The sequence below is a fragment of the Mastacembelus armatus genome, chromosome 13, assembly GCF_900324485.2.
Source record: "Mastacembelus armatus chromosome 13, fMasArm1.2, whole genome shotgun sequence".
Lineage (NCBI taxonomy): Eukaryota > Metazoa > Chordata > Actinopteri > Synbranchiformes > Mastacembelidae > Mastacembelus > Mastacembelus armatus.
In genome coordinates, this window is record NC_046645.1 from 1307745 (window position 1) to 1330063 (window position 22319).

The 22319-nt window shown below is 42.9% G+C and overlaps 1 protein-coding gene across 1 annotated transcript in view; it reads right to left on the reverse strand.

Moving 5' to 3' along the window:
* Positions 1 to 21978, reverse strand: part of numbl (NUMB like endocytic adaptor protein) — a 47245-nt gene extending 25267 nt beyond the window's left edge. The window contains exon 1 of the mRNA XM_026331662.2: positions 21487 to 21978. The gene's annotated coding sequence lies outside the window, so the exon portion shown is untranslated. The remainder of the gene's footprint in view (positions 1 to 21486) is intronic.
* Positions 21979 to 22319: the final 341 nt, after the last annotated feature.

Genomic DNA, 22319 nt, shown 5'->3' on the forward strand with positions numbered 1-22319 from the left:
CTGGTTAGGTTGAGGGCCACAGACCTGAGCACAGACCTGGTGACAGGCACTTTGGGAAAAGCCTGGGGAACTGGGCAGACAGCGGAGTTGCTGAACCAGGAAGCGAAGCCACAGAACATTCAGAGGTGAAGCAGACTGAGGATTGGTAATTGCTGTTTCTAGAGGTCAGTACTTCAGGCATTAAGAGATAAGAAAGCTGCAGATATGAAGGATAAACTGACCTTGATGGCTTAGAGTGAGGTAAAAAAAAAAAGCTTATTGGCAGTTGGGGGTTGGGCTGTGCTGGTGGGACCAGGAACAACTGGAGCAGGCTAAAAACCAAACCAGAAGTGTAAATGCACCTTATATGCAGAGAGATCCAGTCAAACAGTCAGGGAAGGAAGTTCAGGAATACGCATCCGAACGTATATGCACTATGCAAAACTGTCCCTAACCTTAATGAAGGACTAACCAGTTATTACCTAAAAAGGCAAAGTATTGGTACTAAAGGCAACAAATGGCTGTGAGACAATAACCACTATCCTCAACTACGGCAGCAGTTTAGCAGCTTCCACCCAGATCAAGTCAAAAGCGAGTGGAGAGGTGGTGAGGATGTATTTGAGACACCTCTGATGTCCTTCTGGCGACGTAAACTGCTACTGATCTAGGGGTTTTTAACCTACGTTTCAGACTGAGGAAGGCTGGGACTGGGGGGAACTGAGGCTGACTTTGGAGAAATCTCTCTCTCTTCTCATGCATTCCTAGCCTTGCATGATGCCAGTTCATCCCCTAAGCATTAGCATCCAACACCCCGAGACAGAGATCAACAATGGATGAGACTGAGAGGGCTCACAATGTCTTTCTTGTGCTCTGGCTTTGTCCACGTGTCTCTTACAGATACCGCACTCTGGCTATTTGTAGCTAACTGAAGAAAATGCAACACCATCTCTCCTTATGTTTAATGTCCCCTGTTGGCACATCACTGTCTGCTGACAGGAGTGTCATTAAATACTGACAGACCTAATGTTTGGATTCTGGAGAAACTTGACATCAAGTAAGAGATTTGTTCAAATTGCAAAAGCTATTTGTATATTACCAGCAAACATAAGTGCATATACCTGTGCAGCTAATATAAAGGTCTAAACAATCAGATCTAATCCCAAACACTTTATATTATTATATTGTCACTCTCCTCTCAGGTATGTGTTTGTTTTATTGTCGGTAGGTGCACAACAACATCATCTGTGACATTTACAAAAACAGATAAAAACCCACACAAATGTCACTGTGGTATTAATGTTGTCACTCTGTTTTGTAAATTTGGTGCCTGTGATCGAGGGACATAATTGCCAATTATTGTTTCAATCTAAATTAAATCAGATTTTCTGCTTTGGCAGTTATTCGACAACAAAAACCAACTTGGTGATTAGTGTGACTGTTTAGTGCTAGAGTATAATGGTATAATTGGCCGACAGAAAGGCGACTGAAGGTGCTGCAAATTTGGCTGCTGCTCATTCCCATCGTTCGCTCTGTATTCTGTAGACCTTTTGTCTTAAGCATTACTAGCTTGTCCTCCTCCTCTTTTCTTTTGCACTTTCTTCCAGGAGTGGGATGCACACACAGAAAGGGGACGAAAGAAAAGGATCTAAAAATAAGCTGTGAGAGAAGCAGACAAAGCCATAGAAGAAGACAAACGGCCAGAATTTTAAAACAGTCAGAGGAAAGTTCATTAGATATTATCTCTGTGCTACTGTAGTGAATAAAATAGATGTTCTCTGGCTGTAGCTGTGTGTATATGTGGACATCTGCTTGTGCATGCATATTCATCTGTCTGAGTGTGTATAGCTGACTGCTGGGCAGACACTAACATAAGCTTATTAAAGCTGCTGTGTTGTTATGAAACATGATGATCATATCAGCCAGGTGGTTCAGTAGCAGACACACTTCCTGCTAACGCTAAATAAGCCCTATGGCATATGTTTGAAAGGAGTCTTTCCACCAGTTAGAACAGGAATAGACAAACATAACTGTGCTCTCTGTGTGTGCACGTGTGTGTCTACTAACATGTTAAATCTGAGACTGTGGTTTTACAACCACCATGCCTCAGTGATTCCATAACAGCCTGTTATTTTAACCAACACTGCCTGAATGTAGATTAGACTCTTTCTAACACACACACACACAACCACAATTAATGATCTGTGGGGTTACAAATACTCAGTAATCTAACTTTGAACAAATAAGGAACCAGCCAAGGCGTCAGTGGCCACAAGGGCCTCAATTTGTAATAACAAGCAATAACATTCCCTCATGGGAAACTGAAATGACACTTACACACAAAACGTTTGAGTGAAATCCATGCAGGTATTTCACTTCTCTGTCTGTTGCACAAGAGCAAGAGTGTGTAACTCTATCTACTACATGGTGAACTCAAAAATTCCCCAATGGAATAATTCAACTTAAGTTTTAAAACTCTTTCATGGCACTAGCAGGGATATCGTTTTACGTCGCTATCGAAGGAATTCATGTATTCCTTGTCGGGAGTGATCCAGGTAGATGTTCCTCTAGAGCAGGGGTGCCTAATCCTGGTCCTTGAGGGCCCTGCTTGTTTTCCCACTATCCCTGCCCTACCCATGGCTGATTACCTGGATCAAGTGTGTTCAGTCCATTAGAATCTGGAACATACCATCTCAGATGAGGGTGGAAGTGAGGGAAGTCAGAGTGAAATGGTCTCCCCCAGCTTCTGATTGGCTGAACACACCTGATCCAGGTAATCAGCAGTGGGTAGGGTAGGGACAGTTAAAAACCAAGCAGGACAGTGGCCCTCGAGGACCAGGATTGGGCACCCCCGGTCTAGATACTAGATACCACTTTTAAGATTTTATCATGACACAGTAACGGGAAACAAAAACCTAATCTACTTTCAGATGAGAACAACTACTTCACAAACCTGCACTTCTTGAATTTTTTAGCTGTTTTGTTGGCAGCTTTAAACAGGCTAAATTAGTTATTTTATCACAGTATTATAAAATATATATATGCTCCTCTAGTTCACAAAGGAGATTTCTGTCACTTCTACTAAACCGAACACAAAATTACCAGTGTGTTGATATGAGAGCCTGATAGATTTCGATTAGCCAATCAGCTCTTCCAAAGAATCCACCAAAACCAAAACAAGATTTTTCATCTGGTCACACTCTGTAAAACTGCACCCAGTTGGGCAGGCTGTCTAATAGCGAGGCATGACGGCCAAATCCACTGCCTTACCCTGACGGGCTGCTCATTGATCTCTGTCTCTGGTCAATACCACTCTCTTTAACTTTCTCTCTCCCCGCTCTCATCCATCTCTGCTCTCCTCAGTGAGTCTTCATCATCATATATCTCCATCCCCAACTTATCTTTCTCCACAGAGAAGCCTGTAGTTACAGGCAAAGCCTCATTGACCAGCTGTGAGATGATGGAGCTGTAAGATGATGGAGGAGAGTGTGAGTGTGTGCTCGCCCTAGGGGTGTGTGTGTGTGTGTGTGTGTGTCTGTGAGTGAGTGTGTGTGTGTGTTTCTATGTGGGTTAGGTGCAGCTACTTGTTAGGCCTAATATCCAAGCACAAACACTCTCTCTCAGTCTTCCCAATCAACATGGCATCCTAACTCCGTCACGCAACAGTAGACGTGCATGCACACAAGGACCATGTGAAAACCTCGGTGCTGCATGGCAACCAGATCCCATGGCAACCAACGGTATGGGTTTTTTGTGGGCTGCAAAAGAGAGAGAGAGAGAGAGACAGCAAGCGAGAGATTAGGGGAAGGGGAGGAAGGGGAGGTGACAGATATTTGGGAGAAAAATGGCAACTATGGAAAAGAACAAAAATAGAAAGAGAGAGGAAGGCAGAGGAAGTAGCATGAATACACACATTTCTTTCACTGTGCTGAGAGAAGAGAGAGAGAGAGAGAGAGAGAGACAGTGACAACATTGTGAGTTAAATCACAACGAGGACTTCCTGTTCAGGGGCAAGCAAATGATACACAGGAAATGAAATGAATAGGGAGCGACAGAATGAGATGAAGAAGTCATCCTAACTACCATTTCCGACAACAACTTGACAAAACACAGGGTGACACCTTTACATTTATTTTGTAATTACACAGAAATGTAAATAGCAGCTTTAACTCACTGTCCATGAAGGGGGGGGGGGCGGCTTTCTGCCACGTTTTGAATACTGGCACCAAAAACAAATTAGCTCCTACCATGTAAATAAGCAGTAATATCAAAGGTGAACAAGTACCTGCTTTATTGTACATACTCACACTGTAATAAGGAAACTTTCACCCACATTTTCATTTCACTGTACTGGTGTCAGCGCTATCAGCCATTAGCTCCTATGCTAACACACAGCCTGTAATTATTTAGAGGGTGTGTAGTTAAATGTGATTAATTAATGTAATTATTGTAATTAAAAGGAGAAAACAAGTGACACTTTGTTTTATAGTCACCATAGCCTGTAATTACACCACAATAGGGGAGTCACCCAAAGGTGCACATCCAGAAGTACATATATATATATATATATATATATATATATATATATATATAGAGAGAGAGAGAGAGAGAGAGAGATATGTTTTGTTCTCCAGGAACAATAACACTCTACATATTTTTAAATGTTCTACATTGTCAAATATTTTAAGGGCTTATTAAAATGCAGCATTTTGTCAGCAATTCTGACTTTCTCCTATAAAGACATATCTTATCTTTTTACAACTGCATTCTCCGTTTATGGGGCACTTTTCACTTAGGTTCCCTACAAGAGAAGGTACCGTTGTTGATAAATACCTCAATAAATATTTACAGCTGCATTTTAGTGTATTACATGTTTATAAAATATAGGTTTGCCACATATTGTAGGATTAAACTATATGATATCATAAAGTTTTTATTCCCTAACCCGTTGTCTTCCTGCAGTCTGTATATTTGTATATAAGTGTTTTACTAATGCCTTATATGTCCAAAATAATCTAACTAAAGTATAACTGAACCTCACATTGATGATAATGCTGATAGTAAAATGTCCATTAATGGCCTGGAGGAGAAAAGAGGAAGACAGATCTTTGTTGCCTGTGTAACAGCTCCCCTGTTGGTTGGTAATAGCATAACACACTGTCATGGCAATAGACCAGCTGCCTGTGTTTTCATGTTGTGTATTTGTTTGTGTGCTTTTATGCAGGTCACATTCTCTAACCTCTGCCCTCTGACCTCCTGTCAGATCTGTCCAGACAGGAAGAGGTTGTTTTTTTTTGTTTTTTTTTTGTCCATATTGAATGTTTGTATTATTTTAATGTGAACAACATGAAAAATGCTTCAGATTTGAAGTGACAATATAAGTCAATATAAAGCAGTCATGCATATTGTATGTTTATGCATGTAAAGCAATTAGATACAAGCCCAGAGCTTTAAAATCAATATTGCTTTTAACATCTGCCCCGTCACTCCCTGTCTGACTGCTTGTCCACACTGTCTGTGTCTTATCTGTGTGTTTCTGAACGGGAAACATTTGGAACATTTATTTCCAAATCTTAATATAACAATCTTTCTTGACAATACAGCTCCACAACTGAAGTTACAACGCCTGCTAAATTTATCATTTGTGCCTCAGATATAATTCTACATTTTCTTGGCCACCTCCTACACACTGACGCCCAGATACTCCCTCTGTATGTATATATGCATTTATAATATATCGGCCTGTTTATCCATCTGTCTGTCAATCTAATTGTGTGTGTGACACCAACCATCTGTCTCCCTACCCTCAAATCTGTGCTGAGAGGGAAACAATCATACTTATAGCAACATCTGGTGACACAGAAACTTACTGCACACAAAGAAATAAATATACAACAGAGGCAGAATGATTACCATTTATAGTAAAAAAACAGAGACACATTATATGGTCAGGCTGTGTTATCACTGTGGTGATGAACCATATCATTGGCCAGTTTTGCAGTGATTTGGGACTTTTGTTTGTTGTGCAGAGTCAAGGCGGAATGACCTTCACAGGGTGGTCGTGTCTTATCGACCAGCTTTAAAAGCCCAAGCTGCTCACGCAGAAACACAGGCAGGGGAAATGGGTTTGGAAATTCAGGCAGGCTGTGGTGATGCTGCAACGCACTACACACACCAGAGCTATTGAACTGTTATGTCTGACAGAAAATATTAAATAATAATTAAAGTATGGATAATAATGACCAATAAAGACACTCCAGTTGCTAATGATCAGGACTGCATTCTCCACTGAAGGCCCTCAGTCATTACTAACAGCAGCTTTGATCTCTAACTATCTTCATCAAATTATAAAATATGTGACAGGATATTGTTTTTCCTTCATTGACCTATTTTAGAATAAAAAAGTATAATGAATTTTAAACAAATAAAAGAAACAAGAAATCAGCCAGTGAACAAGTCTGGACAGTCATCTTGAATTTCAGCTCAATGAAAACTTCCAGTGAGTTTCAGAAACTCACACTTCACAAGCCTTAAGCTGTGAGAACATTTGTGTGTCTCTAGAAAAAAGAAAGGACGTGGTAGGGGATTGGGAAGAAGCAGAGTAAACACTGGGGAGGAGACGAGAGTCGTCCCAGGCCAGAGAGAGAAACAGAGGAGAAATACAAGTGAGCTGGTGTTACGGCCTGTTTCTAGAAAGCGTGCACGACGGATGTACTTTGACATGCAGAGGAGAAAAGACAACTTCAACCATATCGGTTTCTTCGACACACATTCTCCTTTTCTTCTTCCACGCCCCAGTTTAGAGCAAAACAAAACACCTTCAAAAGGAAGCCACCTCAATAGGCCTCACGCCCCTAGAAAAGCGTGGCAAGACAAAAGCGAGGGATCCTTTTAGAAACAGAAGTGTGTGTATGTTTGTCTCTGTGCAGTGTCGCCCCCCCCCCCCAAGTCACTACAGATTACAGACACGCACCACAGATGGCCAGCGCGTCTCGTCTTTTCACCGCCACCACCGCCAAGAATAAAGGCCAGCGGTGGCCACTCCTCCTCCTCCTCCGCTCCTTTTCTCTTTTGTCAGCACGTGTGTCCGTCAAATGGAAGCGTGTGTCTGGAACAATGGCAGCCAGACAAAGAGCCCGCCTACCCCCCACCAGGATGCTGAATAGGGGGGCACGTGGGCCTTGTCAATGAAGAAACAATAGCATTGGAGGAGAGAGAGGGAAAGAGAGGGTGTGGCACCCCGGCACCCACTGCAACTGGAGATGGTAAGGTGCAGCCTGGGTGGCCCTGAGTTCAGATTTGAACTTGCAGGGTTTAGTTCTTTTAATGGAGAGCAAATAATTAACAAAACAACCAGAAATCAATAAGTGGGCAATCTGATAAAAAATAAATCAAGAGAACAAGCATCCAGCAGCAGTAATTCCTCTGAAAAGGTCGCATTAAGGTATTAAAGTTACTAGTCACTCCTTCACTTCATTAGTTTGAAAAAATAATACTAGTATTGAACATTTCAGCCCAATAACTCCAAATGATGTACATGTGACATGAATGCCAGCAAAGCATGTCATATGTTTTCAGACCTACTTCCCATCTTCCAGCCAGTCCCTTGATTTCAAAAACAGCACGGACATAAAACATGCATGAGATCAGAGATTCGACACGATTAAGTTCACTTTAGGTTTTTTGCTGCTGTGTGTGCAACTAGAGTCATATTGAATCTGAGGCTCAGTTGCTGCACAGCAAAGTTTGTACTTCGACAAACACTGGATGGATTTATGCTCCCCAGAGGAGGAATGGTAACTTGTAATTTAAATCCATTTTCAGGTCGAAATTTCAATCGTTTGGCAAAATGGCTGCAAAACTAATGACGTTCCCACAGGAAATTAGCAAGCATGGTAACCATACCAGAACATATGAGGGTTTGACTTCAGTTTATGTTTACCTTCAAAATATAAATGCAGTGTATGTTTCTTTGTACAATGAATGTGTCTGATATATGATGTAGTGCTAGATGTTTGTTTGCTCTCTCCTTTGTTTTCACTTCGGTATATTGCTCTTGAATAAACACATCACTAATCCACCACCACGTTTTATTAGGGGACATCCAAATGTCAGATATGAGAACATGACTGCGTAAAATAAAAAGCTTCTGCAGTGTCTGCTTGTAACACAATGATGAAGCTTCCTGGGTGCAAACTAACTGATCTCAAGTCTGTTTCCAGTTGATGAAACCTCCAGTAAAACCTCAGCAGTGAAATACATAACAATTTGACTAATTTGTAGTTAATAGGCACAAAAGACGCACATCAGGCTCGGTGGCATTTCAGAGGAAACCAAGTCCAGCCTGGAGGGCCCAGACCCAGCTGGTGATTTTACTCCAGCCTCAGGCCTCAATTCAGTTCAACAGTGGCATTACAGACACACCACTACTCCTGGGACACCTTTGATGTGACTTATTGGATTACTGCCTGTGCATGGGGAAGTTTATAGGTACCTGTGTGCATGTGTGTGGACTCAAGAGCATACATGTTTGTTTGTAAATGCAGGAAGCGTTGTACTTTTTTTGTGGGGGTGTGCTAAGCAGCTTGGAACAGCTGGGCTGAGTCTGCAGGGGGACACAACAGAGGGAGAGCAGGGTGGGAGGGATGAGAGGACGGAAAGCGAAAGAGAAGGACAGGGGCAGGGACATGCAGCCAGGCAGACAGGCTGCTGACGGGCTCTTTTGAGGCAGCAGCAGCTGGTTTGAGTGGGGGTCTCACCAGCTGTGCCTCTGCTGACCTCTCCCCACACTTCTCCACCTCCTCTTCCTCCCCAAACTCCACTTGCCCTCCCCCCACAACCCAGAAACCTCACCCAAATGTAGGCACACACACACACGGCCATCTGTCAGTAGGAGGAGAGTTGTCTCTCTGATTGCTCCATAATGGGGTTGAGAGTCTTAGTAAAACACAACACCACACCCCGAACAAAAGCTCTGGAGAGATGAAACTATTCTGAACCCAACATCTTCCAACAAGCCTCCTCTGACGTCTCCAACCCAAAGATGGGTTCCCTGGAAAGATCACTACGGCTCAAAGGCTGTGACTCATACACGATTGTGAGGCAACGCCGAGAAGCAAAATTATCTTCAGCAGTGCTGGAAAAGGGACAAAAGTACTGTTCTTGTATTTTTATAAGATGTGAATCAATCGGCCTAGAGAGCGGGAAACAAGCAGCAATTGTCCTATGATGAGAACTTAATACAGGTCATACTTCAGCTGCCTAAAGTTGATGCTTTTCATTAAATCTGAAAGGAAAAAAATCCTCAGTTGATGCCAAATTAATTGACAAAAATATGACGACTCAGTGGAAGAATCATTATTCATTCGTCTCATATTTCTCAAATCAAGCCTCTTGGAACGAGAGAGGAGTTGCTGACTGAGATCCCACCATCTTCCTCTTTGCCCGCATTGTGATGTGCATCCAGGCTGACTGCAGATCAGCGTCGATCAGCTCTGGTTTTTAGAAAACACTTCAGAAGTGCTTATTCAGAGCACCACCAAACCAAGTGCATCCACGGACTAATTGATTCAAGCTCTGTTCTTGTTTTGTACTTTGCCATGTGAAGCCCGTGGGGTGAATCTGCTGTGTCCAGATCCAGGACAGAGAGAGCAGAGCCAGAAGGCCAAGGCCCAAAACGTTCATTTCTTTTGAGAAAAGAAACAGGTGATATCAGGCCCAGGTTGGATCAGTGGAAGAGCAAAGCATTGGTCAGAAAAGTCACTGCAGAGCTGCAGTAAATCTCTTAAGTTTTAATTGGAAGCAGTTTATAAATTACAGAATCTATTTTTCATTCTTGTTTACTTGTCTTGCCCCATAGAACACACACGTTTACATACTTAGCATCAGCAAACAATACACCTTGGTCAAAATGAAACATGATTGGCTTATGCTATAGCACAGTGCAGGACAGATGGACTCTATTAGAGGGAAGCATTGGTTTTCTGTTCCTAAGTGGTCAATCTACAACTGCTTCCTCTGTCCTTCTATCTTTTCTGCCATTCTAGCATTATCTAAAAAATATGTGTGTTTTTCAGTTTCACAAGACCTAGGAGTGTGTTTTAATCCGTTTTTGCTGGTGAACATCAACAAACAAACGTCATCACACGACTCAAATGGAGCAAAACGTCACGGCAAAGGGTGACATCATGTTTTTCCAACTACGTCCTGCCCATTTGAGACCAATGAAAAAAGGGCACAGAGAAAGTAAAACACTAAAATCGATGCCTTCACTTACAGGAAAATTATGACAACAGGTCTTGATGTTCTTTAAAGCTCATAGTAAATGTTCTGCAGCTGGTTCTGTTGAGCATGTCTGTGTGTGTGTGTGTGTGTGTGTGTGTGTGTGTTTGTTTGGATCCAACACATACAAGCCATTTACACACACACACACACACACACACACACACACACATATTATACATCTAATATTTTAATCCAACTCATATTTAAGTGTCTGCAGTACAACTCAGACTCTCTGGACTAGGTACTGGATAACAACTGAACACCACAACATTTGCCTGTGTGCGCTTATGCAATGTTTTTGGAGTGTGTGTATTAAATGTGTTTTGTGTAGGATTCCCTTTTAAAGCCAGGAGACTTCCAGGAAGAGTTCTGTTTATTGGCATGCAAAATGAACTGCCCTTTTCTCTTCTCCTCGTCTCTTCCCAGTCACTTTACCCCCAAGGGCTGGCAGTGTGAATATTAGATCAGGACAGATTGTATTAGATAATACAGACCTACATAGAGCCTCGCACAGATTCACACATGGGGAGTTTTGTGCCTTCTATGACTAATACACAGGCCGCCTGCGCAGTGTTTACTACTTGAAGAACGTCTCACAATTGTGACTCACGGTGCCTGTTCAACAATACATTTGGTGAGCCTTGTCTAATTTGATTATAACAAATATCTTTAGAAAGAGATAAAGTTCTACAGGAACTGATGATAATTTATTTATTGCTTCTACATTTTGTCATATAACATTAATTGAACATTGTGTAGTTCCTCATCATTATTTTCAAAACAATGCATATTTGAGTTTCATATCTTATAATACTTACAGACAGGACAGTCTTCTGAGGGAGTGGCCCACACAGCACATTGTGGGGCCTGACCAAATCTCTCTGACTTTACTTTGTAAAACTGAAGCCTCAGGCGATTAAAAGGTTTAAAACTGTCGATATGCACTGGGGGATTTTTGCAGAAGACTGAGAGTGACAGAAATGAGGATAAGGCATTATAATGGGAACATGAACGTGTATGCATAATGCATGTGTAGGATGGTTTCTGTATGCGCCTCCTCAGCCCTCTGAACATCTTATCTCGCCCGCTAAATGAGACACAAACGCACACACATGCATGCAAATGGGTTTTCATGTAAAGAGCTACATTAGTGTAAAGATAATAAGGTGATGAATTGATTATGGTGTTGCCAGAGAATAGCATGTCGACTAGAAACCCTCCTCGACATCTATAGAAGCAGCCTGCAGGAGTTGTTTTTCCACAGCAAGCATCACACAACAACACAGACATAGAGGGTTTGCATAAACATACCGTTCCGTGTGCTGAGGAGCCATTAAAACAAGACTCGAGGGAAAAGGCAAGGAGATGATAGGAAACTAACACATTAGGACGCTAACTCCCAGCCAGTCTCAAAAATCTTTCCAAATGCATTTGTGTTCAAATATCTTGTGCACCACATTATGGTCTCATGTAAATACAGCTTGGTTGTGCATATATTCCTATACATCCTGTGTGTGAGCCATGGACTATGGGAGTTCTTGGATATAAGCAAAATCTGTGAGGAGAGGAGCAGTGTGGTGTGTGTATGTGAGAGATGGGAATAAAATGCTTCAAAGCTGGTCTACAGCTGAGAAGAGGGGCGGGTGGGGTGGGGGTAAAAAGGGTAGAGATCTTCCTCTAGCTCTCAGGAATGCAGAGCAAGAGCAATAACACATTCCCTATGTGGCACACAGTGAGGAACATACAGTAGGTTTGATAGATGCACACACACACACACACACATACACACAGATTCTGCTGTGTTTTGAGCTGTTCTCCCTGCACGTATCAAGCAGCCATCTGGTGAACTGGACGATCCAGGACGTGACTGAGTCGGACTGTTGTTCTGCCCTGCAGCCATTTATTTTTATTCTCCTCACACAAATATACTCGATCATCCTCTCCTCTCCTTAGAAACGACAAAAGTGCCCCCCACCCCTTTGAAAACAGGGAGACACGGGGTGGGTGTCGAAGGGGAGCTGAAGGCTTAAAGAGAATGGCAAATGCACGCTCACCTTCCCTGACATATTGACTTCACAGGGAATGAAACGAAGTACGGGGTGAGAGATGAAGGGAGAGAGACTCCACTAATCACAACACAGTGTTCCCATTACATCAAATAATTTTCCGCGCTGGCTGGGTGTCGCCTTGGCATCTCCACAATATTCCTCTGTGATCCGAGGCAAGAGAAGACACAGCCCGTGGGAGAACGGTCTATATACTTTCTATTGATCTCCTTGTTAAGACTTGTTGAGGCCTGAGGTGCCCGGAGCCTCATCCATTAAAACATAAGTTCAAAAAAAACAGAAAGCACTCTGGCTTTATCTTCAATTTCATCAGGCTTGTAGAGTCATTTCAGAGTGTAGTCAAAGCTGTGAAAATGATATCAAGGAGGATTGTGTTGTGAGTAATGATGTAAAGTCCTTTCAGCTTGGAAATATAATAGAAAAATCAATGTTACTGGATGTTTTTGGTTTCCTATTCCAAAAGGGATCCGATATGGTTGGGAGCAGAACTCTGTGCAGACAGGAACCGTTTCTGAAGGAGAAATGTGATCACGTGAACCACTACAGACAGATAACAAGCAAACCAGCTGCCACTAAAACGATGTTCATTGCTTCTCCAGGCCTCCGTAAGTACCTCTGCTCCTTCACTTGCTTCTATTGAGTATATTTAGTTTAGTTAAACCTGAATGCCACTGGGAATGAATACTGAATTATTATTTTAGTGACACTAGTAAACGACACTGCCCTCCAGACAACTGAAACCTAAAGAGAAGAGTAAAAAGCTTCTATATTCCCTGTACCTTTGCCCAACAGTGGCGAAATGGGAACTAGGTTAACCCTGTTGCTGTGAGTTATATGAGAAAATCAATGCCACTGTCGTGTATTCATTTTTATATTTGATTTTTATTAGTTTTTGTGCAGCTATAAAATGTCACTTATTGTGAGCTACAGACAAAACTATTAGCCGAGTCAGCACAAAGCTAACAGCTATCCTGTCCTCAGTCTTCAGGTCTAAGGCGTATTTCCCCAAAATGTCTATTTCTAATTAATCACACACTGACACTGATAAATATCAGATTTAGCATAGTCCAAAACCTGCTTAGTATAAGGAGACTACATTTTGGAAGTAAACAGCCCAAAAAATATTATTTCATTAGATGCAAGAAATAAAGTAAGAGCAAAAAGCAGAAGCTCTTGAGTGCTGTAATTTCATGTAGCATTGTAAATGGAGCTGACAGTTCCCACTGGTAGCTCTCAGCTCATGCCATAAACTAATAAATTGGGCTGCAATAATTTCACATTCTGGAATCCGACCAAGAAGGGGAGGCTCCTGTTCAGGTTTCAAAAATCATTGTACATTTGGGTTATGCTTGAAAAACGCCGAGCCAAGGCCTGCAGTCTCTCTGTCTCTCTGTCTCTGTGTGCAGTGTGCTTGCCCATCCATTCTTCCAGATAGTCATGAGTGCAGAACATAATACCTGACAGGCTGGCTGTACAGACCAGGAGGGCCCTGGCTTGAGTGGCTGGCTGATTTACAGGCGTTCTGTGTGGCTGACTTGCCACAGACAAACCCTGGATCCCAACTGGGTTAGCTGGGTTTACTGGGAGGACTGGCTACTCATCTTCCTACAGTGCAGACAGACAAAGGCAGGTCTGTTCCTCTGGGAGCCAGCAGGCCTAGAGTGCCACTTCCCCTGACCGACAGAGGCAGACGGGGAGAAGGAGGGGGGAAAGTGAGATGGATGAAGAAATGGATGTTTTGAACGGAAACAGAGGGGACTGGGAAAGATAAAGAGCAAAAAGGAAAAGACAGAGGGAGCCTTTTAGCAAGTTTGAGAGGAAATTAGACAAAAGGCATCTAAGATTATTAAAAAAAAAAAATCAGAGAAGGAAAAAAGGAGGTAAATTGTACAGAAAAGGTTTGCAGGTCTATTAGACATATGGCGTCCAATATGTTTCTGGTGTAACAACCTACAATTCATCAAAACGTTGCTTTCAATTGCCCTTTTCCCAAACTATTTGCTTCACGGCCCCTAAGCGGTCATGACAGGTACGGTCCCCTCTAAATGCTAACACTATCAACAATCTTCATGTCCAATATGCTTGGTTTTCTTTTCACAGCGGCTGTGGCATTTTACAGGAGCTCACTTGTGAAACCAGATATCGCTCTCTCCTCCATCTTGCCCTCCTTTCATTTCTCTCTCCGCTCTGTCCATCCCTCTAGCACCTACACTGGCTCATCACCTCTTTCCTCTTGGCCTCCAGCCTCACCCATCTGCCCCAGCAAGTAGCTGCTGTTGTGTGAAAACTGCTTGGGATTATCTAGAATAATAGATTTTTACTGATACTTGTTGTGACTATAGCGGAAAATCTACATTTAATCGATTCCTTATTTTTATGGCACAACAACATTCCCATATCACACAATACCTGCGCAGCTGAAGTAACTCATCCGCTGTTTTGTATGTTTGTCTGTTGATATTAGATAAGAGAGGAGCTTGTTTCTCACAGGATGAAGGAGAGAAGCACTTACTGAAGGTCAAAAGATTATACAATGAGCAGAGTTATTGTTTTCATTATGACTCCTCTGCTGCCAGGAAGTACTGGGATGAAGTTCTCAATTATGTAAAAAGAAAACATAGATAACAGTAAAGAGGATAACAAGTCAAGCTGAATTGTACGTATACAGTTTTTCTAGTTTCTCGTGAAGTAACTCCTGTTACTTTCTCCTAGTCCTCTATACACTGAACTCAATCATTATATTGGTTTTCTACATTGTCACATTTGCTGTGCGTCTCTATAATAAATGCAAACCTGTATTATCACATTACTGTCACTTCTGTGGCACTAACCGTGACCTTACTCTATTTAATAGCATTTAATCACTATAATGTTCCTACAGGGCTTTAGATTTTTTTCCTGTTGTGCACACTGCGGTGTTTATGATTGATTTCTTTGAAATCTAATGAGCCTAATCAGTTCTTTTAATCTCATATAGCAGGATATGTACGTAGGCTACGAGGCTTTTCCTCCCATTTTTCTGATATTTTCACATATTGAACTGATTATTGTGCCTTGTTTTTCATGAGGGATCGTTTCCATTTTATTCCTCCCTGCTTCATGATCATGATGCCTACAGCTGGAACAGCAGGCCCTGTCTGGTGTGCAGCTGGGAGGGACCGAGAGGAAAGTGGGAGAAAGGAGGACAGGAATTGCACAGGAGGATGGTGTGATAAAATCTAGATAGAAAATCCATATGAGGTGTATTAAAGGTTGTTGACTGCTGCAGAACTAAACAGAAGGAGGAGAAGGAGAAGGGAAGGAAAAGAACGTAAACAAAAACTGGTGACACCTGCAATTCTGACTCAGAAGAAGAGCAAAAACAGAGAGCTGCATAAAAGAAGCCAATGAGAAAAAAATTGCAGGGTTAGATAGAAAGACAAAAGCGATAAAGCGATGGGGGCAGAGAGAGAGAGAGAGAGAGAGAGAGAGAGACGAAGGGGGTTCAGTCATGTGGAGTCAATGCTCCTCATCTGCTGTGCTGCTGTTGGAGCTCCTCGTCATAGCAACCACGAGTCATAAACATAGATAATGTTTTGTAAACCAAAAGCTGCACTTTTACATTCGCTGTGGCATCACTCTATGTCCTACAAGGATACTATGACAGGAAGTCGTCCAGAAACACATCTGCATTGAAAAATAACATGTTTATGCTTATTGCAAGGAGATGTTCCTCCCTCAGTCGTTTCTTACTGAGATTACAGAAAACTTTACAAAAGGAACAGAACAAATGTTTAACTGTTGTTACCTGGTGTCTGTGATGACACAAACAACAAAACAACAACAAAATAACTTTAACATTTCTTTGGCTAGACTTAATCAGATTAACACCCCAGTGTTAATCTGATTGATGGTCATGAACTTTAAGCTAAAAGTTATTTAATGCAATAACCAAAAATAGCTAAAAGTTGCAGAAAGGAATGATCTGAAAACAATACAAAGTTTTTATAAATTATTTATAGTTACTGTAGCTTGACATAGCAAACAATACAATTAGCAATACAGTCATATTGGCTGATATATCATCCTTGGCAATTTATAACTGAAGCCCTAACAAGCATTGCCAACTATAGTATTTCATTTAGAGCCTTATAGGAAAACGTGAGCACAGCCTTCACTCCCATATGTTTTTCCTACACCCACTGTGTAGATTTTTCCACCAGTCTTGACCATCACACGTGCACTTGACCTTTCATTTGTCAGAGCTTGTCTTGTTTTGTCACATGCACATCAGTGAGTAAGCAGTCACACATTTAACTCCACAGTACATGCACACACAGTCATGCTTCCAGTGAAACAAAAGCGCAGACATGTACCCATTTTACTGACTCACACACACACACACACACACACACACACACACACACACACACACACACACACACACACACACACACACACACACACACACAGCATTAGAGCTTCATTCCTATATGTGACTCTATATCAGCAGTAGACTGCTATCAGCTGTCATCCACTCTTCACTCCGTCTCTGCGTCTCTGACTGCTTCAGACAGGCCCGGGGAGCTATACAACACACAGCACACAGACGCACGCCATCAACCGTGAAAAAATGCTTTAAGTGTTGTCACCCCGCTCCTTCATCCCACCCCCAACTCACTCTCTGCCACCCCTCTCTCCCTCTTCACTCTTCACGTCGCGCAGTGAATAGGCCCCTCTGTCCTCTGGAAGATTTAACTTGGGTTGTGTCTGTTGCTAACAATCTCTCTTCCTCAGTGTCACTCTGAAATAGAGCAGCGGAGAAGCCACCGTCGTACTAAACTGTGTTTTTTCCACGCTGTGAAACCAAAGCTCAGCACACGGTGCAGGGAGAAAGTCGTTGTAGATGGACTCTAGGTCCTGTAATAAAAATGAAGAGTGCAGTCAGGACATCTGGGCTCATTTACATCCCCATATAGATCAAATGGAAAATGATGATCATGCAATTCTGAGTTTTTTATTCCAGGAAAAGTTGAAAGCATCTGTATGTGTTTATTTGTCTTGCACAGTGAAATGACACCTAACTTGGCTCCCTTCACTGGAGGGACAATAGCACCTTGTTCATTTCCCTGCCTAGATTTTCCTGCCCAGTTGGAGGATCCATACTGACAGCCCTCATAATTGTCTCTTCATAATCTCTTTTAAGCAATAGTCCATCATTTTGGAAAATTTGTTCTTCATTTTCTTCCAGAGAATTAGATGAGTGGATCGATACCACTCTCAAGTCTGTGTAAAGCTCCAGCCAAGACACAGTTGGCTTCTTTTAGCATAAGGGCTGGAAACAGGAGGAACAGTCCAAAGGTAACCAAATCAGCTGAGAAACTCCTTCAAAGATCACATATTAACATCTCATATCTTATTATTTTCATCAATACAAAAACACTAGACCTCCAGTCTTTGACATGAGACTTCAGGGACATGAGAGTTATCAGTCGGCTCATCTAACGTTCAGCAGGAAAGAAAATAATTCCATGAATTTCAAAATATTCCCTGGATCCTGAATCTAACATTGCCTGTATTTCCCTTTCCAAATGATACTGGTGCAGTAACTGAAGGTTATTGTTCATCATTTGTTCTTTCTTCCATGAATCTCACACTCAGGCTGTGTTAACAGGTGTCAACATGTTTCATGCTAAAGCAGCACACGACTGTGTTCACACTTCAGAGCAGCACTGGACATTCTCAGGTGTAAATGGGACAAATGATGAGAAAAAAAAATGGACAAGCAACATTTAAAGCAGCTGCCAAAACTTTGGAAAATGTTATAGATCAAATCAGACCCCAAGAGAGAGGGATGTGGTGTTTTCAGTGGCTTTTTAAATTTTTTTAGATGCACATTCTTCATCAAGCTGTTGCATCTGAGCTCCAACAGCTAAGCATGTTGAAATAGTCTAGCAGAAAATAAATCAATACCCATGTGAGACAGAAAAAAATGCAACCCTCCCAACTTAAAGTGACAGTTATTAGTTGCAGGGAGCCCTACACTCTTGAGTTGTGGCTGCTGAGAAAGACCCATTTCCACTTCCCTTGTTATCTGCAGAGACAAATGTCACTGAAAGAAAGAAATACACTGCTGATCGCCAGGGAAACGGGCACACACACACACACACTTACACACACACTAGCAACCGAGCATCCCTCTGCCCACACGCATGGTCAAACACAAATAACCATCTTCACATGAGTGTCCACGAGACAGGCATTCAAATCCAGTGCCACAGCCAGTTATCAAAGCACATAAACATAAAGCAGCAGCACTGAGAGTGCACACATCTCAAGCACGGACGAAAACAACAGGCGTGCCATTAGTGTGTGCAGTAATGGGACTATATAAGGGTAAAAGGGGTCTGTGTTTAACTATCCTGCAGAAATCAGATAATTCCACTCAGCACATAGTGAACGCACTCAGGCATCAGACAGGAAGTGTGGGTGTAAGAGAGAAAGGACGAGGGAGGATGACGTGGACATAAACGCTAGAAGACGAGCGCATCTTCTGCCTGTGCAGACCGGCATGACAGTATCCAATGAGGAGAGGAGTTTCTGCCACAAATTAAAGACAGTAACCAGAAAACAAATCATTTCCACTGTCCCCATTGGCTAATTTCCACTTTCCGTTCGCTCCATCTCTTGTTCTTGTGCGGTGTCACTCTTGTTTTCTGTTTGTCCTGCAGTATCAGTCTTTCTCTAATGTCTCTTACTTCACCTTTCTCTCTCCTCAACGTCGTGCTCTAATTCTTTAACGCTCACAGTTTCCTCCACTCGTCTTTCCATCATTCTTCTTTCCAGCGCTTCAGATTTTATCACCGTACTCAGCTTTTTTTTTTTTATTAATCCCACCAGCAGAAACAGAATCAATCAATTTAAGGGTTTTAGTTCTAGTGTTCAGGTTCAGTATACCTCAGTACATCTGCACATATATTTTAGACTTTAAATCATAACTTTTTGTGCTTTCAGTCTTTCCCCCCAAGGTTCAGGTTTTCAAGGAGCAGCAGATTACCAACCACATATCCAGTCTTAAACTAATACAGGATTTTCTCTGAACTGGAAAGGACCATGGTGTGCAGTCTAATAAAGGTTGGTGTGCCTGGCTTTGAGGAAGCACAGTGTGGCTGCCGACAGAGCAGGGCCTGGGCTGGAAGTGGAGCCGCTTGTTTAGCGGACCCACCCTGACCAGCACAAAAGGGAGGCAACGCCCTCCACCACCACCAGCCAACCCAGGCAGCACCCTGATTGGCCAGCTGGATGACCTTTGATCCCCGCTGTATTATGGTCTCGGCTGGGCCAGCCCTCCCGCCTGTATGTGTGTGTGGACAACAAAAGACAACCAAATCCAAATGCAACAATCAAAGCAGTGGAAGAGGGGAAGTGGTCTAAAGGGAAATGGAGTGTGAGTGTGTGTGTGTGTGTGTGTGTGTGTGTGTGTGTGTGTGTGTGTGTGTGTGTGACTGGGGGTGGTGTAATTACATTCTACTTGTGATGCCTGAGTTGCAGCAGTGATTAGCTACATCAGAGCCAATTTAGATCCAGCAGTCATTGGTTTGGCCTTCAAATCCTAGCACAGCGAGCTGCCTCCTATGACCCCACCTCCAGACCCAATCTGGCCTTCTCTTTGCAACCATTTCTAGATGAACAGGCTTCTTCTAGCCCCCACTTTTCGACCAGACATGGTCTCACTTTAGCTTTGGCCCAGTACCTAGCCTTCCTCTTAACCCATCTCCAAAGGTAGCCTACTGTTTCACTAGTCCATAAACCTAGCCCCTCTTAGGCTGAGCCCCAGACCAAAACTAGCCTTCTGGCCCAGCTCTAGATTAAACTCAGCCTTTCATTGTTACATGAACTAAACCAAGCTTTCCTTTATAGCCAGCTGGTCCATGATCTAGACCAAATCTAAGCCTCCTCTAGCCCCACCTCTTAGTGGAAACAACCATCATCCAGGTCCAGCTCCAGATCAAACCTAGCCTTTCTCTACTGCAGATCTAGAAAAACCTTGATTTAATGTATCCGGTGCTCCAGACCAGACAGCCCAACCTCAGACCAAAATTAGTGATCCACTAGCCCCAACCCCAAACCTAGCCCTACATTCTGACCCAGGTGCTGTCCACACAGGTGGTCTAGGACTTGTGGGCTAACGCACCCTACTCTTTGCACCAACTCTCTTACCACACCCCATGTGACGGTCTCTGAGGTAGAGGGTCAGGGTAGACCACCCCCTAACAGCCTGGCCGGCTGTCTGAGGAATACCATGGCATGCAACAGATGGAGGTCCAAAGACAATGGAGCTGCATGTGTTTACTAGGCCCCTACATGACGGCATGTGCCCAGTGTCTCACTGTGTGTGTGAATACATAATGACTCCAGCCTCCCAGTCACTTCAACCACATAGTTTCTTTCTGCTTGTGTTCTGTGAGTCTCCCACTCAGATCGGAGGAGCGATCAGAGTGAGCTGCAGAACCTTCTTCAACAAAGAACAAGCCCTGAAGAACCCTAGGAATAAGGCAGTGACACCAAGAAGACACAATCCATCGCACAGCACGAGGAAATGTAGAATTATGGTCTTAGCCCACAGTCAAACTCAGGGTGTTTGCTTCAGTCAGTGGCCGTGTGTCATGGGGGGATACCTAAAAAGATAATTACCCAGAAGTCAAAGAGACTCTTTACAGCTCAGTCAATATCACATTATCTCTCACTAATAATGACATAATACATTCACTTCCTGCTGCCATGGGATCATAAAAGCTATGTTTCAAAATAAAACTTATAAAGTTTGGATTTAATATATATCTATAGGAGAGAACCACTGAGGCAATGTGTGTGTGTGTGTGTGTGTGTGTGTGTGTGTGTGTGTGTGTGTGTGTGTGTGTGTGTAGTTTTATTACAGAGGCTACTAAAGGCTGCTGCCACATTTCATTCATTTCACACATTTGGGCCCATGGGTGATCCAAAAGCGGTGCAGGTGGATCCAAACACTATAATTACCCTCCAGCTCACAAATCAAGAATTAAACACGATTTTGAGAGGCCGGGTCACTAATCATTGAGGGATTAAACCATTACAAAGACATTACCGGGTCTCCAAATGTCCCTGAAGTCTCAGTAAATGGGGATGAATCCAGTGAACTCACCCAAGAGGACGACGGATGATCGGCTCCCCGCTCCGTCTCTGCGTAAATCCAGGACCCCGGCCACAAATACACTAGAAGAATAATCTGTAATTAGAAATATAACAAAATCTTCTCTGTCCGCGCTGTGAAGGCGGTGTATGGAGGCGATGTGGATCCGCAAATCAACCTGGTCGGTGCGCGCACACAGACACACACAGACACACACAGACACACACAGACACAGACGCACACACACACACGCACACGAAATAAAAAAAAAAAAGGTTTACAACAGCGACTCAGTCTCACTCATACAGTCCAACACAACAAAAAGAGGAGATTTCGTTGGTCTTGGTGCGTCTGGACTCTTGTCGGATGCTTTAGTTGTTGACTGTGCACTTACTGGGCTGCTTCCCCCGGCTCCACCCGCTAACTCAGCCTTCCCAGTGCGCCCATTGGCACAGACGGCCGGACATGCAAATCTACTCTTCCCATTGATGTTTTCCAGAAAGTAAAAAAAAAAAAGTGCAGGGTTTTGTTTCAGGGGCTCCACTGCGCCACCGCGCGGTGCTACGACCTACTATGATCAAGCCCTGCAGGGACATTCCCCTCCTGCTTACAGAGCAGTTTGCAGCTAAAGGCTGAATAGGGAAGTTATGGCTCAGTGTCACAGCCTGGATGTCACTCAACACTGAAGGTTTATAAATGTGATGGCTAAAAAAATAAAGACCCACAGCAGGACCCTGGCCAGGATTTTAGAAATACTAAAACACTGAGTCTGTGTCCCTTCATCCTACAAGAGATTAAAAAGAAAGGCTGTATTTGTTTTATTTGAATGTGATATATTTTATCTA